This window comes from Apodemus sylvaticus, chromosome 14, assembly GCF_947179515.1.
Source record: "Apodemus sylvaticus chromosome 14, mApoSyl1.1, whole genome shotgun sequence".
NCBI lineage: Eukaryota > Metazoa > Chordata > Mammalia > Rodentia > Muridae > Apodemus > Apodemus sylvaticus.
The window spans coordinates 48,687,125-48,706,608 of NC_067485.1; the positions used below are offsets into that span (position 1 = coordinate 48,687,125).

A 19,484-nucleotide genomic window follows, 5' to 3' on the forward strand; every position below is an offset into this window, starting at 1 on the left:
CATATGCTAAGGCCAGTTCTTTACTCGGTCAGCTATAGAGGCCCTCCAATCAGGACAGGCAACCAATCTACCTCCCAGGACTTTATCTGCGACAAGCCACGTAGTAGGCTACTCGCTGGAAAACTCTTGCCAGGGACCTTAGTAGCCCCCCAGAAGCAAGATGGCGGCCTCCCCCTCTCCTTTCTCCAGGAATCCCTCCTTGTCCTGGGAAGACGAAAACGCCGCAACACGGGAACCCCGGCCCGGCCTTGGAAGGTGACTGCGCCTTGCGAACCCGCTGGCTCGCCGTGGTTCTTGTGTCTGTACCACTTGTGTCTCGGCCGCGCCCGGAGAGCCTTTGTTGCAGTCGTCAAGGAGAATTCGGCTCCGCGAACAGGAAGTGCCGCCTGGCGCCCCGCCCCGCTGCCCCGCGCCCCGGAAGTGATCTGCGGCGGCTGCTGCAGAGCGGCTGGGAGGAGGGTGGGTCTCCCTAGAGCGGAGTGCCGGAGTCCTCCTCCTCCGCCGCCGCCCAGGCCGCCGCCGCCCTCCCGACTCCTCCTGCCGCGCCCCGCGCGGAACTCCGAGCGCAGCCCCGAGCGCGGTCCGATCGGCGCAGCCGAGACCCAAGAGCCCGCGGGTAAAGCGGCTCGCGGTGCAGGTGAGCGCTCGCCGGCCGGGGAGGCCGGGCCGCGGCGGGGGTGTGTCCGACGGGCCAGGCCCGCGGCCGCCGAGATTGCACGTCCCGCCTGCCGCCTGGGCTGGGACTCAACTGCGCCCCGACGGCGGGCGGCGTCTCCGGAAGGTCACCTGCATCGCACCGGTGGCTCCCAGGGCTGTGCCCGGGCGGTGCCCACGACCTGGGGCTGCCGCCGCCGCAGTCCCTGCGCCGCACTCCACCCCTGACCTCCCTCGCTTTCAATCCACTCTTTGCCAGTACAGAGCAGCTGCTTTTCCGGCTTCCCTGACAGTCTTTGGAAGGAGTGGGTTTTTTCAGACTAAAGTCTTTAGACGCTTCGTGTCCAGCTGAATGCTCATGGGCTCTTCTTGTACAGGTTTAGCCTTTAGAAGAGGAAGGGAATGTAGGTATTGTGTGATGGAGGTATCTTCCGCGTTTGGTTCCTGAAAGATATCAAGGAGTAGAAGATACCATTTGTGTGCTTTAGCTGGGCATATGTGTGTTTGAGTGGGCGGACGTGGTGGCACTGAGGTGGTTGTGTTGTTTGGGGACTTAGGAGGAATTAAAGAATTAACTGGCCTTTGCTTGGAAACCAGAATGTCCAGATTTGTAAGAGCTCATCCAAGTGTCTTTGAGCTACTGTGAGAACTCTGGTGCCACGCCCTACCTGTCAAGCCAGGAAGCACCCAATTTACAGTTTGGGTATGTGTGCCGGGAGAACCTTTATTTCTGTGAATTCTTTTCTTGTAAATAAATTACAGCTTTAATCATGTTCCCAAAATTGGCCAAGAAATTTATTACTCACAGCGTAGAAGGCATTCCTTTTGGCTTATGCTTGTTAAAATGTCTAAGGGTATCCTAATAGCCTATGTTGTTTGTATCTGTTGATACAATATTCTTGCAAATGACTCTTGTGACCCTTAAGATGTTTTTACAGCTCAATATTTTTCAGAGGAGGAGCCTTTTTCATCTTCCTCTCTATTACCATGTAAAGTGCTCAGTACTTCCCACATTTCTTCACTGAATGAATGAATGTTAACGTGTACAGTTGAGGGAATAGCAATTGATTTTGGCTAGTAGTGGCCTACCAAAGGGTACTAGATTCCGTCTCTAGCAAGGCCCCAAACAGTTTTGTTAAGAGCACAGTTTTGTTCCTTTGAGATTCTTGGAACATAAACATTTTGCATTGTCTTTTTTGTTGTTGTTCTCCAGAAGGTCAAGGAAAAACTCAGGAAGAATTTCATTTTCACAACCCCGGCCCCGGGGGAAAGATAAAAAATATTTAGGGATTGTGATTAGATGACATAATCATTTATATTTTATTGTTTCGTGTTTACTTCTAGAGTATATCCAGAGTTAGAAGGAAGAGATTTCCTGGCAAAAGATAGCAAGTATATGAGTGGAGTTGATAACTGTACCCAATCTTTAAAAAGAGGAAGTTAGGGCTTGATGCTGTTTAGAAATAAGGTGAAAAGCATGATTTCTCAGAGTGGCTCATTTTTTTGTCATGGATACATGACATCTTCTGATACCCTGATGTGACCTTGGCATCTGGTTAGCAGGCACTTTCATATTCAGAGATCCACATGCTTCTCTCTGCTGAGTGTGCAAATGTATCATTTATTTTGAAGTAGTATTTCATTACAACTATTTTTTCCCCAGGGCTTTCAGGGTGGGGGGGGGAACAAATCATAGGAAAGAATTATAGGAACAAATGCTCACCATTTTTAAGAGAGTGTTTTGGCCTATAGATGGTTGCATTATTCTCAATTTAGGCTGCGCATATCTTTGTCTTCTGGTATCTAGTGGTCCTGCATTAGCTTTCTAAGCAGCGTTTCTGCAGAGCACAAGTAAACATAGCAACATCACTTCTTGTATATGGGTCTACCAAACTAATAGGTTCTTGAATTCTTTTATAAATATGTGAAAAGAGGAATCATTTTACAAATTCTGGAATCTGACTGTTAACTAGGGAAGAGTCTATGATCTTGAAGAGATAGGGGAGAGTTTCCATTGTTTTATAAAATGCTATAAGTCTTAGAATAAGGAGAGAGAAGCCTTTGGTTTCATAACATTACTATATAGAGGTTAGATTTCCCTACTTTGATTCAACAACCATCTTGGTAGTAATAGTTCTTGTGTATTGATTGCCCATCAAGAACTGTACTGGGGATTGTAAGGATACCAGTATGCTTATATTATTTATCTCCACCATATTTCTGCAATATGGGTGGTCTTCCCCAACACTAAGTGAAGTTATTTGGCCAGAAGCTCAGCTCACAAACTAACATGTAGTAGAGCTAGGATTTAAAAGTACAGTAACAATTTCCAAGAACACTGAAAATTGCAGCTAATTGTAAAAGTCAAATGGATTCTTCTGACCTACCTGAGTTTCCAGAAAAGATACTGTGCTATCACTCCTAAAGTATAGCCTGGGGTCACCAGTGATTAGCCAAGGGGCTTCAAGTGGGAGTTACAGGCATCTTTATTTCCAGGGTGCTTGCAAACACAATGTAACTGTACTTATAGGTGTCCTGGTAGAACACTAGGAACTGAGAACAGGGTCTTTGATGGCTTTTTACTTCTGCGGCACCTGTTTGAGCCAGCCCTGTTTGAAATCATATTTGTTTCCTTTTTCCTTCCACTAATGAGGGTGGAATCAATGTAGGACAGTAGGATTAAAAAAAAAAAAAAAGGAGTTGCAGAACTCTATTCTTACAGGTTTGGTTGCTTTTTCCTCTGCAAGTATGGATTTAAAAAAAAAATACTACTTTTTATGGGCTTAAAAAGTAATGGACCGAGAACATGTCCATCACTTGCTTTAAAAGATGAGAAGTGAGATGCTGTCATTCCAAATAGCAAAGCTCCTTCTATAGCCTCCACAAGGAACAGTATTTCTCCTCTATTTTTAAACTGAGTACATTTTTAAAGGGAATTTTTATCATTGATTTAATTATACACGAAAGTGAAGGTTTATTTCCTCAACATCATGAGAGTAGTCTAAGCCATTAAATTTATTTATTTATTTATTTATTTATTTATTTATAGTGGGAGGATTTTGAGACAGGTGTTTCTCTGTGTAACCCTGGCTGTCCTGGAACTCACTCTGTGTGTTCCAGGATGGCCTCAAACTCTGAGCTCTGCCTGCATCTGCCTCCTGAGTACTGCCACCACTGCCCTGCTTGAATCAATATTCTTAAATACAAAAAATAGAAAAGCTAAAGAAAAAAATACCAATGTCATGTAGAAATTAAATAATATGATACTTCCTGAAAGTCCTTCACAGTGTCCTGTATTAGATACAAGAGACAGAATACTTGACAGATACAATTTACTTAACTCTGAGTTCCAATTCTGTTGTTTGATTCAGATTTGAAACTAAGTGTCAGGGTTTCACAGTATGATTATGGACAGTCCAGCCAAAGATAATGACCTTAATTTCAGGTGCTATGTAAAATAGATGAAATCCAACAAAGATTCTGATGATGGTCATCTAAGCTATAAGATCTCTGCCATTTTTTAACGCAATCGAATAGTGATGGTGGTACCCATTGAACACGGAGGCTGCTCAGTGAGTGCTATCTAGGTTTATTTTGATTACTGAGACCCCGCTTAACCCATAGTTGGCCTCCTGGTAATCTTTTCCTCATATTTAAAACATCCATCATACTCCGCACTGGTTTAAATCCTCTGTGGCTCATGTTGAACGTTATCCTTCATCTGGTACATACAACCTGCCATAAGGACTGCTGACCTAAACTCACTCACTGGGCCATCCCTCTCCACAAGCCCAGTTCCAGCAGTGCTGTGACCCGGAATCCTGGTGTTTCCTTGGGTGATCCCATTCCCAGTTCCTGGAGATCTGACCACTCTCCCCCCCCCCCCCCCCGCCTCCCCCTGCTCGTCCTTCAGGCTCCCATTGGGTTACACTTTTTCCAAGAATTATGTCTGTGTGTAACTGGGTTTTTTGTTTGTTTGTTTGTTTTGTTTTGTTTTCTAGACCTGTATCTTAAAAGAAAGAAAGAAAAATCTTCAAGACTAGGCAAAATAGTAAGGTGGGCACACCTATAATTCTGATAATTATAATAGCAGGATGACTGTAAGTTGGAGTAAATAGTGAGACTCTGCCTTAGGTTGGGGTGGGGGGAGACTTCTGTGTTTCTGTGACAGCTGTCCCAGTACTTACTACACTATGGAGAGTGATTTTGTCAGCTCATTTCAAGTTTTGTTGTACTCTCCTGAGGACTGAGTGCCAAGTAGATGCCACCGTGATTGATTGACTCAGTGTATTTTCTTTGGGCTTTCCCTTATTATAAGTATATATATAACACTTTCAAAATATGCTAGGAACCATTCTATTATTATTAACCTGATTTTCTACACAATTTTTTGGTATTTTTCCTTCATCTTTTCAACTTTTTTTTTTTATTTAAGAACATTACCTTTTAATGTTGCCATATGTTAAAATATTTAGTCATCCTTTGGTGTTGTTCATGTTGTTTTTGCCATGAAAAGTCTTCGTTTGCTTAATTAAATATAGTCATCTTAAATTTATTTCATCTGGAGTTCTAACCTTAAAAAACTTTCCTATGCCCTTAGATTGTAGAGAAATTCGTACTTATTATATAGTTTTATTTCTCATGTTTAGTTCCACATGGAGCATATTTCTGTATATGGTGTGATAAAGGAATCTAATTTACCACCTTCAACTATTGATATAGTTATCCATTTATGAAAACCAATATTTGCTCATCTGAAACACGCTATATGGAAATGGGTGCATTCTATTCTGTTGGCGTTTCTGGCCAGTACTGGGCCAGTACCAGCACCCTAGTCATAGAGATCTGCGTTCACTGAGGTGTGGTGTGCTGTCTGACTGGGCAATCCCCGTTGCAGCAGCTTCTCTTCACCGGTTCTCTTGCTCTGCTGTGTCTTTTTTCCCTTGTGAATTTTAGCATTAGTTTGCCTGTGGCTTTCTTACTGGAATTGCATTACATTTATGAGCTTACTTAGGAGCAGTTGGCATCTTGATGGCATTGAGACATTTAACATTAATGAAGAACAAGCAATGTCTTTATTTTCTTTTTTTGTATCTTGAGAACTAACTTTTTAATACAACTTTGTGTGGTTCTTATTAAGTTTAGTCATATTTTATCTTTTTTAGGTATATCTTCAAAGTGGTTATTATTTATGCAAATAAATACTGCTGATTTCTGCTCCTTTTCCTGTATGTGGCTGAAATCTAAGTTACTTTACACTGTATTTATTCTCTTACACTTTCTAGATACTGTCACATCACATGTAAATACAGTTTCTTCCTTCTTCTCTATGTTTATGTGTGTTAACTTGTCTGGTTACTTGAGCTATTCTCTCTAGAGCAATATTAAATTAGTATACAGATGCTTACATTGTAACTGGATATTAATTTAGTTATGGATATGCCTTTTAAAGATTGCAGTTCGCTACTCTCTTTAAGAGAGACTTCTAGAGACATATGTTGAGATGTCTTCACGATTGGGTTGGGTGGGGGGAACAACAGAATACAACGGTGAGCAAGGCTAGGAATGCTTGATGGTTCCCCTGTTACAAATGGGTCCTCTTTCTTCTAGCTTCTCTCTGGCATTCTTCTAGACTTCATATTATCTTCTCTCAGCCTCCTAAGCTAAAGCTCCCTTTATCCTGCTGTGGCTCTGGCTTGCATCATTGGTTCTCTAGGGCATATAGCGAAGCCAATGTGTAATCCGGTGAGTGTATCCAGGGATAGCCTAGAGTAACAACTATGGGGTAGTTCTAGACAGGATTATCCAAGGACCTGCATCATCTAGCTTTGAGGTTAACCTTTCTTCAGTTTATTTATGCAGACCCAGTCCTCTGCCTAGAATGATGTATAGATATAACAATAGGCAGTACACACAAATGCTCAGTCTTCCAAGTCCTGAAGAGAGTCATTTCATTGCTGTATAATTCATACAGAAAACATGCTCATGGTATTACTGTGAAGTTAAGGATGACCGTGAACTTCTGATCCTGCCACCTTGTCACAAATACTGGGATTATAGGTATACACCACTGTTTTACCAGAGTAACTTTGTTTGGTAATTGGGATTGACCCTAAGTTCTTGTGTGTGCTGGGCAGGTGTTCTATCACTGACATGCATAGATTCTCACAATTTCAAGATTATATAAGTCCTTGTGTGAGTGTTCAGTCCATATCCTGTTTTACTTTAAATCTTTCCTCTCCTGTGGGTGCTGAGTGGTAGGCAGTTAATTTCTTGGACCTTAGTCTGCAGAGCTTATCCCTATATATACCTGCACTGGCCTGTATATCTTTACTGTCCTAGGAATGCAGCCAGGGTGTTAATAATCTCTTAGTTGGCAAACATCTTGGTCCATGACCTGCTGGGCCTCTGTTCTCCTATGACCTGTGTAGCCATTTTCTCTGCCTCTTACTGCCTTGATGGCCTAGCTTTGACTTGGACAGGGTTGGAGAACCTCAGATCTCACTCTTTGACACATGTTGCTGTCCTAGTACAAAGTTTGGAGTCCATTTTTTTTTTTTACCCTTTTTCTTGTTTTATCTTCCTCTCTACTGCTTTCTATCCAGAGAAATCTGTCTCTTCTCAAGAAATCTTTTCCTTCTCATTTTCTTTCTTCTTCCTTTTTTCTTTTTTGAACTGGATGGCCCTTTTGTTTTTCGAGAACATCTGGCTTGGGATGTGCGGGCCCCCTGCCTCTGCTCTGCTGGAATTGCAGGCACGCATCACCTCTCTGGGCTCCACTCATCTTCCTTTGCCTAAGGCTTTCAGTCTGTAAAAGAAAATCTCTGTCTTCTGGGCTTCAGGTTTCTGGGACATTAGCTCTGGGTCAGTTAGTGCTTAGATAACTGCAGCCTTTCCCATGGCCCTACTAGTCTCTCAGGCCTCCTCAAATCTCTGTGTGCTACAATTAGGATGATTCACTCTATCCCTTACCTTATATATTTTTACGTGTACTTTTATTATTTGTTGTTTGCTTAGTCCCAAATAAATGAAAAAACTGATCTCTTCTTCTTCTTGTTTTTTTAGGTCAAAAAATTCAGTCCTGTATTTGTTTTTTTTTTTTAAGCCTATAATTGTCTTGTTAAAGTTGTTTGAAATTTGTATATATATTTATTTATTGGTCATTTGCTTTGCTTTTCTGTAATTTGTCCTTTTTATGTTTTTTTTTTTTTTTTTGCTTTTACTGCAATGAAAGGGCTAATTCTTTTTTTTTAACATATTGAAAGGTAGTTCAACTACCATGAACTCATTCTTTTTAAAATTTCATATTAATATAGTCAAAGAGCTGTGTTGCCTTTACCACTCATTCTAGAACATTGCCCCTTAAGAAGAAAACATTTTCGATTGGCTAGCTATCTTTGCAGATTTATCCTTCCTTGTAGTCCTTGGCTACTATACTTTATGTCTCTACAGATTTGGCTGTATGTATTATTCTGAATGTTGTAGGATTCTGTAGATGGTCATCGTATCTTTTATTTTCAGGGTTCACGGCATTGTAGCATATATGAATATTTGTATGGTTCAATAATTGTGTGACTGTGCCATGCTTTATTCATTAACTGATATTTGAGAGCTTATGCTTGGGGACTTATGTTAAGTCTTAACACTGAAATGTATCTGCTAACTTAACATTAACATTCTGAGGAATGGCCAGAGTAGTCCCTAAGGTACGTGTTTCTTTTGTTAAAGATAGGGAAGAACTGACAGTGTGCCTTTCCAATTTTATTCCATCTGTATAAGCACTTTATTGCCCAACTTTTTGCTTGTAGCCTTTGTAATAGGTATAATTTCTATATTTTGTCATCTGCTAGGGTACTTTGTCTAAGCAGTTCTGTGTGTATAAAATAATCTATATTTTTATTATTTACATATTATTTGCACATTATTATTTACATATTTATTAACATATTGTGTTTTGTCTTTGTATTAGCATAAGGTCAAATGCTGCGAATGCTTTATTATAAGAATTATAAATGTGACTTTTGAACTTCTAAGTAAATTTTCTTTTTAGTTCACTAATGAATTATGTTCTACATTAGCATTTTTGATGAGTTTCATACTATTGAAACTTTAATGTATATAGTAATATGTGTCTGTGCCTGTTCTTTGTAGGTCTCAGGTTCTTCCTCTCCTCAAATGAGGCAGCTCTCTGAGACGATCCTTGCTTGCTCAGACTGCTTTATTGGGGGTGGATGTGGACACATACGTTTTATTTGGGGTAAACCAGGGCTTATATACTTTGGAGGGGGAGGGAGTAAGAATATGCAGGAAGGGAAGGTCATTGGCTGAAGGCTAGAGCTATCTAGATACTTCTTTAGCATTGAGAAGAACTCCAGGGCCTATGCTGCGTTACTGAGTGGCTATGGTCCTCTTAGTGATCTCAGAGTAGGCACTAGGGGCTGGGAGGAGGCAGCTCCACTCCTACTGGCTCAGATCTCTGAGATTCTGGGAGTTGGTCATGCCCCACTTCACCAGTTCTTTATACCCATCTGGTAGTATGGTCCCACATGTCCTACATGTATACTCATCTGTCATGTATGTGTGAGTGTCCAAATAGGCCAAAGAGGGTGTTAGATCCCCTGGAACTTGAGTTACATGTGGTTCAGAGCTGCTTGCCACACGTGTTGGGAATTGAACTTGTATCCTTTGGTAAAGCAGCCAGCCCTCTTAACTACTAAGCCATTTCTCTAGTGCCACTATTAAAACTTTAAATTGTTAAAATACATTTTTAGAATTTGTGGAATAGCAAATAGTGAGACAAAATGTCCAAGATGGAGGAGTTAAAGTATTCATAGGGAATACTGGCGTATCTCTTAAGTCAATAGTGTAGTATTGATTACAAAACTGCAGAGCCCAAATTATGACTAGAGTAACCAAAAATGGTACTGTTTCATGTTGTATGCATCTTAGTATGTAATATGACTAAATGTTTAAATATGAAACTTGTCTTGGTTTGGGTTTGATTGCTGTTTGAAGAGACATCATGACCACAGTAACTCTTATAAAGGGAACCATTTCATTAAGGCTAGTTTACATTTCAGAGATTTAATCCATCATCAGGGCAGGAAGTATGTCTGTCTCCATGCTGCCATGATACTGGAGAGGTAGCTGAGAGTTGTGCTTGATTCACAGGCAGCAGCAGCAGATTGTGTGGCACTGGGCATGGTTTGAGCATTTAATACTTCAGAGTATACCTCCACAGTGACATACTTCCTCCAACAAGGCCACACCTACTCCAAGGCCACACCACCTAATGTGCAATTCCTGGTGGTGAAACATTCAAACGCATGAGTTTATGGGGACCATAACTATTCAAACCACCATAAAACTTAACTAAATTTATATACATGATGTTAATTGACTTTCTCCCCCACTTTGAGACCCTACTAGGATTATAAGTGTAACCACACTACTGTGTCTGTCCTATCTGTATCTTCCTTCTATTTGTTCCATATAGCGATCCAGGGGTGGCTAATGAGATGGATCAGTGAATAAAGATGCTTGCTGCCAAGTCTGATAACCCAGGTTTCATCCACGGAACCCACATGTGGAAGAAGAGAATCAGTTTCCACAAGTTGTCCTCTGACTTTCACTCACAGTGGCATACTTGCATCCACATTCACACATCTCATATGCACACACGGAGGGAGGGAGGGAGGGAGGTGATGGATGGATGGATGGATGGATGGATAAAAGAAAATTTAATAGCGATCAAATGAGAAGCCAGGTATGGTCACATATGTTTGTAACCTCATCACTCAAGATGTTGAGACAAGAGAAAAGCCAATTGGCAACCAGCCTGAGCTACTTAGTGTGCCTCTGTCTCCAAAAACTAAAAAGTAAAATTAAAATAAATTGAACAAATGAGGGTTCCATTTGAAATGTTTTATTTTGAAGCTTTTTACTCCTACAAGAATGTTAGAAGAAATAGTACATTGGATACATACAAACCCACACCTGTATCATCACCCACTGATTATCCTTTTTTTATTCATTTTCTATCTATTTATTCAGTGTGGTGCAGGGGATTGAACCCAGAGCCTCATGCCTGCTGGGAGGTATACTACCTGACAGCCCTGATTCCTGTTTTGTTACATTTACTTTTCTTTCAGAAGTTAAGGATTTCTTGTTTATTTGTTGAGTAATTCATTGATTAGCTGTTTAAAAGTAAATGGAGAAATTAATCTCCGTGTTCATTTGCTTGCATCTTTTGAGCATAAAGGCAGTTTTCTACATCACTACCATAGTCTAAAGCCTAAGAAAGTAATACCTCCACAATACTGTCTTAATAGCTAGTCCAAATTAATATTTCTCTCAATGTTTTTAATAGCTGTTTTCCCTCATCTTAGGATCTGCTCAGGGTTTATGATTTCTCTCCAAGTTATGTCTTTAGTCCTTCATGTTTTTAAATGAACTGTATTCCTGATCCATCAACTTTTATGAAATATAACTTACATGACATAACATTTATCCACTTAAAGCTTATATGATTTTTTTATAACTCCTGAATTGTGAAACCATTGCCTTAACATAATAGTAAAACATTTTAAAACATAGTTTTCAAACATCAATAAGATTCTTCTTTATGTATTTGTGTGTGTGCTTTGTGTTATGCATGGGCCTGAGTCTATGTATATGAGACTCTCAAATGTTGTCCTCAGGAACTCCTTTGAAGGTCTCTAATTGGCCTGGGATGTCCAGTGATCCTCCTGTCTCCAGTTTCCTGCTTTGGAATTACAGGTGCCCACCATAATGCTTACTTATGCTTACTTAGCATTTGTCCATTTCTTGGCATCAGACTCTGGTCCTCATACTTGGAAGGCAAGTGCTTTACGAACCGAGGCTCCCACCCTAGCCTGAATCTTGATATGATTCTATATGTCCAAGTTAGCCCCTATTCCCATTCTCCAGGACTAGGGAGACTATATTCTTTTCTAGGAATTTTCCCTTTGTTCTTCCTGAACAGAACATAAATACTGAATCATATAATATGTGGTCTTTTGTGCTGTTTTTTTTTTTTTAACTTGGCATATTTAATGACTTGTTTATTTTGTAGCATGTATTAATAGTTTTTCCATTTTTATTGATGAGTCATATTCCATCCTATAGATAGATTACAGTTTGCTCATCCATTCACTGATTGATGCATATCTGGATTGTTTCCATGGATTTTTGTTAATTACTAAATAATCCTACTGTGAATGTTCATGTAGCTATCTTTATTAGAACATGATTTCATTTCTCTTGGTATATACTCAGGGGTATAATTGCTGGATTGTGTGGTACATTTATTCTTAACTTTTTAAGAAACTACTAAGTCTTGTAAGTTGACAACATACTGTTGTTTTCATTCCCACCACCAACTTTTAAGGGCTGCAGTGTGAGGGCTCAGCCCTAAGAGCACGTTTACCAGCCATTGTTAGAGCTTGTTTCTGTATTCCATGGCTATTCTAGTGGATGTAAAATGATATCCCATGGTGGTGAATTCTGTTTGTGTGGTGTGTTGTCTTTTCACCTCCTAGGTGCTGGGATTACTTATATTCATGACCACTTATGTGGTACTGAAGATTGAACTACGGACTTTGTGCTTGCTAGACAAGCCCTCTTCAAACTGAGTGGTAGCCCCGCCCTCCTCGAGATTTAATATGCATGTCTCTGATGACCCTGGGGTTGAGCATTTCTGTGTGCACATAGAGGCCATTCATATAACTGCTTTAGTGAAATGACCAATCCAGTCTTTTTCCCTATTTCTTTTTAAATTGAGTTGATACCTTATTATTGAGCTTTGTGTATGTATTCTATATATTAGATTTTACACACACACACACACACACACACACACAAGCCTTTTGTTAGATATGTGTCATTAGTAAACATTTTAGTTGAAGAGTGCTGGAATTCTGTAATGATGTTAACTATGTGTGATGCATATTTTCTCATTTGCTGTGAAGCTGTTATTTGAAGGTTGGAATAAAATGAACTTTTCTTAATTCCTTTGCATGTGTATTACTGAGCCACATACCTAACTTTTAATTGAGTTATATTGAGTAAGAAGTGTTTAGTTAATTTTTTCTCAAAGAGGAAGAGATAATGCACAGACAGATCCTATGTGTGTTTCTCTTACGATGTTAAGTCATTCTGTAGTGAATGGAAGCTTGGTTAATTAGAAAGTGTTAAAAGTAAAACCATGTTTGTCACTTGATTGATTTTGGCTGTCATCAGACTTTATGGGTACCACTTTTTTGAAACATGTCTAACACATTGTTTAAGATAAAACATCCCGCCATTTCCCACCTCTCAAGCAGGTGAAAGTAGCCATATTAAAAGTGAGACTGTGGTAGTTTCTTAACTACTGGATTCAGTCCTGCATCTCTGAGCCATTCTTTTATTTGCTTTCTTTAGGTCTCTGAATAGGGCTTATATCCAGTTGTCTTGGAGTCCTTGTATTCTTATAGATTGCTGAAATCAATCTTTTATAATTAGTTTGCCACCCTTCCACATCCACTGAAGGGGGCTTTGTCAGTGCCCATGTGCTTCATGTATCATCTCTGAAATGATTTTTTTTAAAGGTTCCCAGTATGTTTTCATGGCTGGGTATGCGATAGATATGGTGACAGCGATGAGGGCTATTGCTGTAGCTCATTTTCCTACTCAAAATCAGATTTTTTTCCTTACTCGAAGTATTTCTTATCTAAATCCTGAATCAGTATTACAACTAATTGTGTAGTTCAACAGGAAACTTTGGGTAGGATGTGGATTTTGCATTTCTTCCATATACTCCCTTTCAAGATTTATTTTTTAGCATGTAAAGGGGAAAGGCTTAACAGGTCATCTAGTGTATTTCTCTACCTGCAAGAGAAACAGTGCTTCACTGTCGTGGGTTCACCAACAAAAGACAGTTATAAGGAAAGAAACAAGTTTATTAATGTATGTGACACAGATCCTGAGAGGAAAGCTCGGTGAAGAGTAACACAGAGTAGTGACTTCACAAAGAATAATATATTTATGGAGAAAAACAAAACCCTCTTCCTCACAGAAAACAGAAACAAATGTTAGGCTTTTGGGGATAAGAAACTAATGTATGGCTATCTTTGCTGAGGTCTGGAATTTACTCAATGAGGTTTATTCTGCCTCTTGGTGGAAGAGAAGTAGATGGAGAAGTGACCCTTAGTTTCTATCTCTTGATTGTTTCAGAAAAACCAAATAAAACTTAGCTCAGAGCAGTATTTTTTTTTTGTACCTGTTAACACCCACACACCCACACATACTCTCTCTCTCTCTCTCTCTCTCTCTCTCTCTCTCTCTCTCACACACACACACACACACACACACACACACACACACACATCCAGCCACTAGCCATTGTTAAACACTTACTATGATGCTGTGGAATATGCTTCATATGGGGATGTTGGCATTTGAAACTATATCCTTGTTTTGTGCTGAAACAGTATCTTGAGCATTTTCTTTGTTCTTTGTTTGGCTTTGTGAGGACTGTTACCTGTAGTCTGGTAACAGGCTTGAAAGTAGCACTGTTTACAATGTCAACTACTGGAATCTGGTAGTTTGTTGTTTTTTTTTTTTTTTTAAATAAAACTAGTGATCCATCTCTTTAGTTTGTAACCATCGTAATTTTTTAAGATATTGTAATTAACATCTGCCTATTCAGAGCTTAAATATTAGAGCCCAAATATAAATCCCTAGAATCTATAGATTATCTTCTGTGGTTGGGTCCTGACCAGACAATTTCAGATTCCATGTTCCCATTTATTTATCCAAATGCACACCATGTGGTAGAAATTCACTGAAGTTTAAGACTACATCATTAAGATGTAAAGTCTGTCTGTCAGTGTGTCTGTCTTTTCTCTCTCTTTTTGTATCCAAAAGTATTTTTTTTTTCAGCCTCCAAAGTATAAATCTCAAGACCTCAGTGTAACCAATTGTTATTCATTTGATGCCCAGGGAAAATCATAAGACCACAATTCATCAAATTGCTGTTAAATTGCAGAATTTGTTTGGCTGGGTGGTGGTAGCACATGCCTGTAATCCCAACACTTGGGAGGCAGAGGCAGCCAGATCTCTTATGAGTTCAAGACCAGCCTGGATTACAGAGCTAGTTCCAAGATAGTCAGGGATACACAGAGAAACCCTATCTTGAATACCATCCCCCTCCCAGAAAAAGAGGAATTTGTGAGACATGAAATTCTGAGTACAGAATCTCTACTGCTTGTCATCAGTGTGCTGTTACGTAGTAACATTACTCTCAGCAACATACATTTCAAGAAAGTGTTCCCATCCTTTAAAAACGTTAAACAATCTCCTTTCAGGGACTCGGTTCACATCATGAACTTGCCACTTCCCTGAACTCTCAGAAAACAAAGCTTTTATTTTTTATTTATTTATTTATTTTTGGTTTTTTTGAGACAGGGTTTCTCTGTGTAGCACTGGCTGTCCTGGAACTCACTCTGTAGACCAGGCTGGCCTCAAACTCAGAAATCCGCCTGCCTTTGCCTCCCAAGTACTGGGATTAAAGGCAAGGCTTTTATTTTAAAGTTTTCATATCTGAAGTGAGTTTTCTCAGCTTCCACACCAAACCCAACAGTGCAAGAAAGGACTTTGAACATTTTCATCATAAAGATATTTTAAAAGATGAATTTTAAATAATTATGAATTATATGATATAAACATTATACAATGTATAGAAGTACCAAAATATGACTTAATATGATACCCCACTTATATGTATGGTTTTTATGGTTTCTGTGTATCAGCTTAAATGGTGTTTAAATGCAACCAAAACTTCTGTCTGACCTAAGCACTGTTTCTGGCAGCTAAGTTTGTTGCTGAGAAAGTCTCATGACTCCTGGATTTTGGTATGTGTGTTAAGAGGACAGTAGATCGTAGGCATTTGCTCATTGATGGTCATTTTGAGAGGTAGTTTCTCATCTCTAGAACCACAGTTTAATTTCCAAAGTTTATCCTTCTGTTGTAGCACACACTGGTCCAACCCTCTTCTACCATTGATAAGGATGTAAGAGCACTGTCTGTTTACCTTTAGGCTCAGAGTTAGAAGGATAACTTTGTATTACTTCAGAAGAACAGTATTCCATCCTCCTCTTGTTTCCTATTGGGTTGGTTACTACTTTGTTGTGAATTGTTGGTAGAACACTGCACCTTATGACTTTGAGCCCCATTTAATTTTGTTGCAAATTTAACTTTTTAATACAAATATAAAAAAATTTTTTTAACCAAAATTTTTAATTGTTTAAAATCCTAGAATTAGTCTTTGTCACTGCATTATTACTATTGAGATTATAAAACAGTGAAGTTATTCCTGCTTTTAGTGGGATTTTAATAACTTATTAAAATTTTTATATTATTTATTATTAGAATACATGGCATCCCATGAGCAAATTGTGCAAAATGTAAGAGACCCATATTCTGCTCATAAATTACTTGCTGCTGTTTTATTATATTGATAAATTAATGTAATATAGCCTGAAACTTTGATGAATTCTGAACCTTAAATGATGAGAAATATTGCAATCATAATTGTAACTTTAACATCATTAGGATTTAGAACACACACATACACATGGGAAATACTGTTGTTTAAATTACAATTATTAGGCCATGGGTAAACAACAGTTTTCTTTTTGTGGCCATTTTTTGTTATATTAGTCAGTAAAACTCATCTTATGACTTTGTCAAGGTATGGGAAGTAAAGACACAAGGATTCAAAAAGGATATTTCCTTTTTTAAGCTAGTCATGTGAACATGTGATGAGATGAAAGTTGTTACTAATGATTTTCTTCATGCCCAAACTGGAATGAATTAGCAGTTATGGCTTCATAAATGAACTGAGAAAGAGGAAAAATGACAGCAACTGAGGATTTTTTTTGTTTTGCTTTGTTTTTTTGAGATGCCATCAGTTGTTCTTTCTATAACATTTGAAGCTAATGGGTATGCACCTGTTATACAGAGAGTGTAAAATCTCAAAGCAGCAGCCTTGTGGTGGAAGAAACTCTCTGCAAATTTTGATGAGTGAATAAAACAGAACTGCGTTAGTCTCTCCACCCTGCACTCTTCACTTCTCTTCTTCAGTATTGTCTTGGGCGCTTAGAGTTTTAGTGTTTTCAGACTGATTGGCCAATTTCCACTCTGATTCTTTAGATAAACTTGGGAAGAATGACATGTCTACAGTAGGAATGTTTGTCTTGGTCACTTGTGTCATTTCTGTGATAAAGTTCCTTGACAAAACAGACAGAAGGAGGGGGTGGTATTTGGGCTCACCCTTCAAGGGAGCAACAGTTCGTATTGGGAAGCGGGAGCCTGAAGCAGCTGGTCATATTGTATCTACAGCCAGGGAGCAGAGGGAGAAGAGATCTGCTGCTCAGCTCAGATTCCCCTTTTTAATACAGGAGAATCGTGTCATTTACCCCCTCAGTGAAGGGGCCTTTCCACCTTAATCAACCAAATCTAGGTAGTCCCTCACAGGCATTCCCAAAGGCAACCTCGTCTACCTAATCTCTCACCAGTATGCCTGGAGATGGTTAAATTTGCAATGTTAATCATCACTTTGCTCTAGTAATTAATAATCTAAATTATTATTTAGGTTTTTCAGCAATGTTTTCTAGTTTTCAAGTAAAGTTGTTTGTGATAGCTATCTTCAAGATGTCCACCAAATCTTTGCTCCTTGATATTCAAATCCTTTGTGCTCCCTTTCACAACAAATAATGGTAAACCCGTGGAGCCAAAAGACTATTGAGAAATAATATTACAGTGTAACTTTAAAGCTTCTGATTTGCCTTCTTAGATAACCCAGTCTAGAGGGAACCAGCTGTCACGCCATTGTGACCTTGAAGTAACCCAGTGGAGAGGCCCTGAGGTCTTCTGCCAACAACCACATTGAGTGAAACATCTTTAATACAGATTGTCCTTGGATAACAACATCCTTAGAGTAACCCCAGCTAAGAACAGTGGGATGGTAATGCCATCCACTGAAACATGGAATCTGAGAGGAAGAATGAGATTGTTTAATCAAGTCAAGCATATGACCTTCTCATAGTAGAAGATGGAAACAGCTGGGTTCTATCACCTTTTGATGTAATATACATAATTCCTTGTACAGTCTTATGAGTCTTACTTACATCTCTCTGGTTCTTGCTTTACAAACATTCTGATGAATACTATAAAATTAGAAGATGGTGGGAATGCTCCCTCAGATTTTAGTGCCATTTCCTTTAAAAACAAGCGGGGATATCAGTATGGATTGAGAACTTCAAGCATTTCCTTTAGTGAGACAATTGCTTCTGGGAGGAAACTTATATTGCCTCTGGCATTATGAGTCTTGCCCTGTGAATTCTTTGTGATGACTCAAGATGATTTTTGTAAGATTGTTAGAATCTACTTGGTTATCTCTAGTCAAACAGTTCCGTAGGTGTCTGTGGCCATTCCAGATTATTATTTCCTAGAAGGAAAACTTGCATTGATGTAGTTTGGGGATATTTCTAGCTACATATTTTAGTTCCAACTTAGACATTTGTTAACTGTGTGACCTTGGCATGTGTGCAGTGAATTGCATGTTTATGTATCCCCAATATTCATATATTGATCTCCTAACTTCCAAGATGATAGGTTTAGAAGGTAGAGCTTTGGGAAGGTGTTAGGTCATGAAGTTAGAACCCTCAAGAATATTTGTAAGACCCCAGAGAAATTTTTCACCCTTATACTATGTGAAAGTATGTTGAGCATAGAGTTGTCTGTAAACCAGACTCCAAATATTCTGGCACCCTGATCTTGGCTTTCAAAGTCTTAAGAAGTAAGAAAAGTAAGTGCTTGAAACCATTCTGTATAGTGTTTCATTCTAGCATTCTAAGTGACTTCGGGGTCCTAGTTATGTGGCTTATTACAAAAATAAATAAATAAAAGACCAAAACTCTTCCCTTCCTACCTGTGTTATAAGTGAAGACTGAGGGGTAAGTTTTTAAACCCTTAAATAGGTTTGGTTTTGCCATCTTAGCCACTGGTGTGAATCTAAAGTATATCAGGACATTTTCCCAGACTTAAGTCAGACTTAAACTTTCCTATAAGCATATCTATACTGATGCTGTCTATAAAGTCATAGCTGGGAGGATGAGATGGCCTAGAGGGTTAAAGACACTCGCCATGCAAGCCTCACTACCCAAGTTTGAGTCCTGGGATGCTTGTAAAGGGAGGGGCGGACCAACTTCACAGTTGTCTTTTGACCTTCACATGTGCAAACACGATAAATTTTTTAAATTTGATTACATCCAAATTTTAGAGTTTGGTTGATTTTAAAGGTTTGAGGGCTTTATGTTCAATATTTTTATCCTATAGACCTGAAAAACATGGTCTGTAAAGATTTGTGAGTAGCAGTAAACCAGAATTTTTAGAGGGTCAGCAGCAGAACCCTAGGCCCATTTAGTTTATAATCATTTAGTTAAGTGTATACTCAGAGCTTTGATTATATTTAAAATACTGGAGAAATAAAAATAAATATAAACATACATATAATGACAATGTCATCTATTTTAGGAAACACACATACCTTGCCTATTTTCACACTTCATTCATTCATTCATTCATTCAAAAAACATGAAGTGACTACCATTGGTCAGAAATTATGCAATGTGATAGAGCTGTGACAATAAACAAACTGAGGAGAATCCCTGCACACAAGGATATTATGTTCTACAAGATAGTGTCTTAAAGGATGTAAGAATGAGCCATGATTTATCTTCTTCCATATATGGGAAAACGAAAGTATA

At 39.0% G+C, this 19,484-nt stretch overlaps 1 protein-coding gene across 1 annotated transcript in view; it reads left to right on the forward strand.

Annotated features, from left to right (window-relative positions):
- The first annotated feature begins 419 nt into the window (after positions 1–419).
- Positions 420–19,484, forward strand: part of Rala (RAS like proto-oncogene A) — a 56,302-nt gene continuing 37,237 nt past the window's right edge. The window contains exon 1 of the mRNA XM_052157001.1: positions 420–637. The gene's annotated coding sequence lies outside the window, so the exon portion shown is untranslated. The remainder of the gene's footprint in view (positions 638–19,484) is intronic.